General features: G+C 42.2%; 1 long non-coding RNA gene across 1 annotated transcript; it reads left to right on the top strand.

Annotated features, from left to right (window-relative positions):
- Positions 1–51: 51 nt before the first annotated feature.
- On the top strand, positions 52–6104 carry LOC118157593. The gene is made up of 2 exons (XR_004746685.1): positions 52–1281; positions 4297–6104. It is a non-coding gene; the product is annotated as an uncharacterized LOC118157593 (long non-coding RNA).
- Positions 6105–6477: the final 373 nt, after the last annotated feature.

Here is a 6477-nt window from a genome sequence, read left to right on the forward strand (position 1 = left end):
TTTCTTTCTTTCTTTCTTTCTTTCTTTCTTTTCTTTCTTCTCTTTCTTCTCTTTCTCTCTCTCTCTCTCATTCTCTCTCTCAAAAAATATGTATTAATTTAGTTCGTAACTTGCTAGTTCTGTCTCATGAATGTTGACCTGTTCCTTCATGTGTTCTCCAATAATGCAGGCAGATTGAAATTTTACCCTCCCTGACCTACTTGGGAATTCCAGTCTTGTTTCTATTCCTGCTTCCTCATCAAGTTTACCAGAGGTCTTAAAGAATACTGTAAACTGGCCATGGACACAGAGGAATGCATTGAATAAGCAATTGCCCCAGCTATCCAAACAAGTTCCCCCATTCTCAACCCCTGCTGGGAGTTTATGGGTCTCCCCCAAGTACAGGCGCTCTCATGCACTATTCTAGTTTTAATTTCAGTGACCCAAAGACTCCTTTTCCAGTGAAAAATTCATGAAGAAACACACAGCTGGATGGAGTCATAGGCTAATGTAGAGGATAACTGAGTGAGGACATGGTACAATGTGACATAACATGTGTTTGCATCCCTGAAAAGACCTGGCGGGGTGAACCTTTCACCACGGATATAGGTGCCTTTTGGTTAAGCCACATTTGCATAGATTTCTTGGTCTTCTGGGGCCCATATTCTCAGAGCTCAGGACACAGAAGAGGCTTTATCCCAAAGTACCAAGGTGTACTATGTAAAGATATACCACACAGGTGTTACTCCTTGGGGAAGCTGCAGCTGGACTCTATTAGAGCAACAGCGTGAAGGTGCCTCATTAAATCCCTGTTGTTCTGCAAATATCATCTCTCCCCCAAAAGTCAGGGCTCTAGTCAACAGTGTTGGGATGTTGCTGGATACAAGGTCCTTCCTCAAAACAGGCAGAAGTGTGAGCTGATCAAATTTCTGACTGATTTCCTTTGCTAGGACCCTTTGTAGCTGTCACCAAACTAGTTTCAGAGCAGTGATTAGTTATTTCTCAATTCCATCAACAAAGACCCACCAGTTCACAGTAGTGAGGATGCAGTGAGACTCCTTCAATACAGCAATTGAAATAACCCAAAATCATGGACCTGTGGAGGTGATGCTGTTTGTCTTCATCTGACTTCAAGCTGTTGGCTTTGGAAAGTCAGGTGGTTTTGGCAAGCTGCTTTCTTTGGTGATTTTCACTGAGAAGCTACCTCTCAGACATGCTTGCTTACATTCTTGCTACGTTATGCACATTGGGAAGAGAAGATGAATTTCTACAACTTCATTCACCAGGATACATCAGCAGCTGGTATGAGTTGCTGGTATGAATTTTAATGGATATGTTCCTTTTACTACTGTTGCTCTCAGATCCAAGTTCTGAATTCAAATGCTCATAACTTCTTTTCCTTCATCACTGTAGTTTGTGAAATAAGTTTGACTGCTGGACTCCATACGAGTTCTCTTCATTTATGGTCTAAACTTCACGCTAAAGACTCAGCATTAATTTATTTTGGCTATATGGGCCTTAACAGGTATAACCTAGCTATCAGAAAAAGAATCCCCCAAACATTTCTGGGAGCATCAGTCCTGCAGAGATCAGTGGCAAATTAGGAATGTGCTTATTTAGATCCTAAACCTAACAATCTCTAACAAGCCTAACGATTCAGATGTCTCGACTTCACTTTGTCTAGACTCACTTGATATCACTTAGTCCATTACCTTGGGTTTCCTTACTCTTGTTACATTCTTGCTTTAGGACCAGGTCATTTGAAGTGTGTGACAGGACAGCGCCTTGATTCAATCTGGATGATGGATAAATTCATTTTTAAATCTCCCAGAGAGTGGGATTGTTTAGGCTGTGCAACAGGAGGGACCAAAAAAAGTAGACATGTAAGTGCAGCCCTTGAGGTAGCCAGCAGAAACATACAAAGGTCACAGCGCAGGAAATGGTATCTTGCAGACAGCCAGGATTGTTGACTAAATATGTTGTAATTAGAAAATGTTGCTGTTCCAACCTTCTTCTCCCACATCTTTTTGCAAGAAAGCATTATAAAATAAAACAAACCCAATTCAATAAGGGCAGATTTCTCTTGATGATGGAATTTCTGATCAAATCTAGATGCTTTCAGTTGAGAACAGTTGTTGATATAGAGGATATATGTCTTGGAATGAGCGTGACCAAGTCTCAGACTAGGAGGATGATATTTTGGGGTCTTACCACCTCATTCATAATTATAAACAGTTGAAAGATCATCTTAAGCCTGTGTTGACTTCACGGGGTAATGGTTCCCTCCCCAGCTGATCTCTTTGCTATTTTAGTCAGCTGACTCTTTTCCAGAGAGGAGAGACTGTTTTTGTTTGTTTGTTCAGAAGGAGGGAGGGAAGAGAGAGAGAAAACCCCAAAAATCTCAACTAAATGAACAAAAACCACTACAAAAGTGTTTGGGTTTATCCTGTGGTGGGACATGAAAAAAATGTTGAAGTCTCAGAAAGTTTCACAGAATGAGAAAGCCATTATCTGAACAGATTTATTTGCAAAGAGACATTCAAGAAAAAATGAATCTCTATTAGCTTTTTTTTTTCTTTTTTTTTTTTTTTTTATTTTTCAAACAGATTATTTAACTCAAAATAACTTTGACAAGTCCATTTGTTCCCAAGGTCATTAAAATACCATCTTACAGGCACTTTTTATTTATTATTATTATTATTTTTTCTCTCTAAGATTTAAGTCATTAACTTCAGTTCCAAAGTGAATTAAGGTAAATCAGATGGAAACCACGTTAATTCCAAATGAGATAGTCTATCCAGGGGTTCAATGCAGTTTAACCACCAGCTTTAAATTCAACCCACTAGTTAATTCAGGTGAACCATTCTGCATGTCTCTGTGTAGGCAAAGCTGTTCCAGGAGCTTCTGACTGTCTACTGAAGTTCAACAACATGTGATATCCTTTCCTGCTTACTTACACCCTGCGAGGAATGTGGTCTGGAGCCAGCACTAGTAAATTATCAAGTAGTCGGCAAGATCATGTCAGATTCTTGTTTGCAGCCATTGTTATTCCCTAAGGGTAGATGGTGGTAACCCTTGTGCCTTTATTGACCTTTCTGATGATTCCCATTAGACTGTGTCACCTTACTCATTTTTTCTTTAGCATATATGTATATGCTCTGCTGGCTTTTCTTAGGCTATCTGTAGAACTTGAGTCTGTAAATCTCACCGGCACAGAGCCATGGTTGTCAACCGAAGTTTTGTCATCTTCAGTAAGAGCTTAAGCATCTGGGATTGCATCAGTGAATCTTAAAACAAAAATGAAATATATCCTTCAGCTGTGGGATGCAAACCATTCTGACTATCACAAGTCTCCCCATAACCTGTGGCTTTTGCTCACGAGGTTCCTTGCGCTTATCTCAGAGCAGCTGTCACTGGCCAACATCACCAGCCAGACCAGGCCTCAGGATCAAGAGCTTTTTGGTGTGGGCCTGTGCAGCCTGTCAGACTTCCTGTTCAGGGCTAAAGCCATAACCGAGTGCATTAGACCTTGATGTGGCACATCTCAGAGGACAGCCTGGTTGCAATGGCACATGGCTGAACTTGAACAGTCCCCCACAGGTCAGGATCACAAGCCTCAGACGCATTTTTATTACACTACCAAGTACAAAGGAAATCAGCTTAGTGCTCCGGCCTGCTAGCACAAGGGAACATGTTCACAGCCTCTTTTTGAAGTTGTCCCAGCAACGTTTTCTACTCCCCATCTACCCTCCTTTTCTTGAAAAGCAAAAAGTTTTGTCAGATAGAAGCTCCCATGGGCCTGTGGTATCAAATCCAAATCTTGTTTAATAAAACCTTGACACCTGAATGTATTAGCAGATTCTCTGTTTAATGACTTGTGTCCCTCGTTTGGTTTCTGTTTAATAGTGTGCCAATTCTCATTGCTTTTCATTTTTTCCTGGGTGTAACACACTTTCTGCTGACAGGGTAGAAGCTAGGGTCAAAAACTGCTGCTTTAGTGAGGTGGGATATGAAATATCCAGGAAAAATGTTGTCCATCTTTCAAAACTCAGATCTTTGTGTGCCAACCAGGGGTGGTCACAGGGCAGACACAACCTCCATCTGAACTGTAGGAGAAATATCATATCAGCTGGTCCCAACTGGAGCACTAAGCGCTTTCTCTATTTCCTTAAGAATTTTACACTCCTGATTTTAGGCAGGGTTAAGCAGTAGGACTGCTCTAAAGTAAAGAAAGCTTTTAGACTGAATTGCCTAGTTTGCAAAACTATATCAGATAATGGAGGAATGGATTTAAAAATGAGGTCTTTCAAAATACAGAACAAAGAGAGGAAATTCTTCTTCTCTGCCTGAGCCTGCAGAGTGTTGCACTGCTCAGGCTGTGGATCCCTTGGCTACCAGAGGTAATCCCAAGCATCACAACTACAGCTGAGAAAAAATTCTGAGTCTTCAACCCTTGGGAAAGTCTGACATTTTCAAATTTGCTTTAGGTTCCAAAACATGAGGATAAAGAAAAAAAAAATACCCATAATTCTTATTCTGTGGAAATGTCAAAAGCTATTTTGTTATTATTATTTGTAAATGTCAAAATGTCCTGCTTTGACATTTAAAATGTAAACAATGAAAACGCTTCATCCCTGAGACGGCCTGCACAGCACCCCTTCCTCTGAGGTCCTACCACCACTTCCTGTCATGCCTCACCGATGCATTGCCTTCTGGGAATTGTGGTCCCAGACTGCCTATTCTCCTGTGGGCCCGTAACCTCAATGCAGTTAATAAAATGTAGAGAAACCAACACCTAGAGAGGGATAAAAAGGGACTTATTGAGAAGGAGTGACCCAGTTCGGCAACTTGGTGCCAGAGGATAGAGTCTAGAAAGCCAGAAGGGGGAATCCTAAAATAGTTCTGCATCTCCATGTGTCCCACCAGATGTCCCATCATTGCACATCTGCATGGTGGGTCAGATTACTGGACAAATTCCTTGCCTTCAGAATGTAGCAAGGACTAAGCCATTTCCTCTTCTGAGTAAAGTTAACTGAGAAGAAAACATGTCAATGGAAACTAAGATTAATTCAGAGAAAGAAACTATTCCTTGCTGGATTTGGAGAGCAAGAAAAGTGTGGGAGAAAGACTTTTTTAAAGCTTGCGTGTTTTACCTGGCATGAACTGCTCACTAGTGAGCTGTAGGATTGATTTGTATAGTATCAATGACTATAGAAACACAACTGCAGGCAGGATGGGGATTCACCATCTGAGTGTAAGTGCCTTAATAAAAAAGCTGAAGACTTCAACCCAGTGCGCCAAGGTTCTATCTCTGTCCAGAGCAGGAAACTTCATCCCCAGAAGGTGCAAGACCTAAGCAGAAAGTTGCAGCTGAGCGGGGTGGAAAATGTAGCAGGTGGGTGAAGAAAGCTGGTCCCTTGAGTAAGGATGGATTCACATATGATCTTCACTAGAGTGCAGCTAGCTGTGCCGTTAGCACTTGACTGCAGGCTGCCATCAAAAACAAATGAATGGATCGAGCTTGTAACTCGGAGCAGGTCAGGATGATGTGAAGGAGAAGCGGGAGCATTGCACTTGTTCACATTGCCTCTCTGGAAGAGGAAGAAGCCATCCCCTGTTTCCCAAGCAGTGCCTGCAGCCTCCTCCAGCCATGTTTCAGCTGACCTCCAGCAGGATGACGGGCCACCAGAGGCCCAACGAACGCCAATGGCTCAGAGCTGTCCGCCAGCAGAGCTAATGGCCCAGGCCTTGCTGGCAAGAGAGCAGAGAGCAATAAATGTCCCAGAGATGCTGCTGAGTCGATCCGTTTCCTGCACGCAAGCTGCACATTGTAAAAACTGAGGCTCGGATTCTTTTTCCTGTTTGCACTGGAGCAGACCGCAGAAATTGCACAATCCTCCAGGCCAGACCCAAGGTGAATCGTGAGATGATGGATTCCAAGGCAATATTTCACACTTGCTGAAAAAGCGATACAGCCCAGGGGAAGGGACTGTAATTAGGGAGAGCAGTGACAGCCCACAGACAAAGTAGTTCCATAAGCAGAGGAAGAAATGAAAGCTCGTTTCCAAAAGCTCTCACTTGCATGGATTCTCCAGTGCTCAATAAAAGGTGTGATCCCCAAGCAAGAGAGTCTCTCTCCTTTCTCCACTTGCTTATTTTGATGAAATATGATAGGCACAATATTTTTAGGCGTTCTCCCCTGCCTGTCAGGTTACAAAGCTGTTAGCTGGAGGTTGTATGGGCTGACACATAAACAACATGATCACATTAAACCCAGTTTCCTGAGGAAGCCACTCTAGAGTAAAAGTTTTGATTTGGTGGAGACATCTGCAGGGGTGATGGGGAGGAGAGTAGCAACTTTCAGAAAAATAATGGGAGGGTTAAAAAGAAAATAAACTTGCTTTTTCTTTCTTTAAATGTCTTCTGGAGGGACTTTTCCTGAGGGCTTTATGAAATGTTTTTTGTTAATGTGGTAAAAAAAGGAGAAGGGAAGGCAGG

This window comes from Oxyura jamaicensis, assembly GCF_011077185.1.
Source record: "Oxyura jamaicensis isolate SHBP4307 breed ruddy duck chromosome 7 unlocalized genomic scaffold, BPBGC_Ojam_1.0 oxy7_random_OJ62799, whole genome shotgun sequence".
Lineage (NCBI taxonomy): Eukaryota > Metazoa > Chordata > Aves > Anseriformes > Anatidae > Oxyura > Oxyura jamaicensis.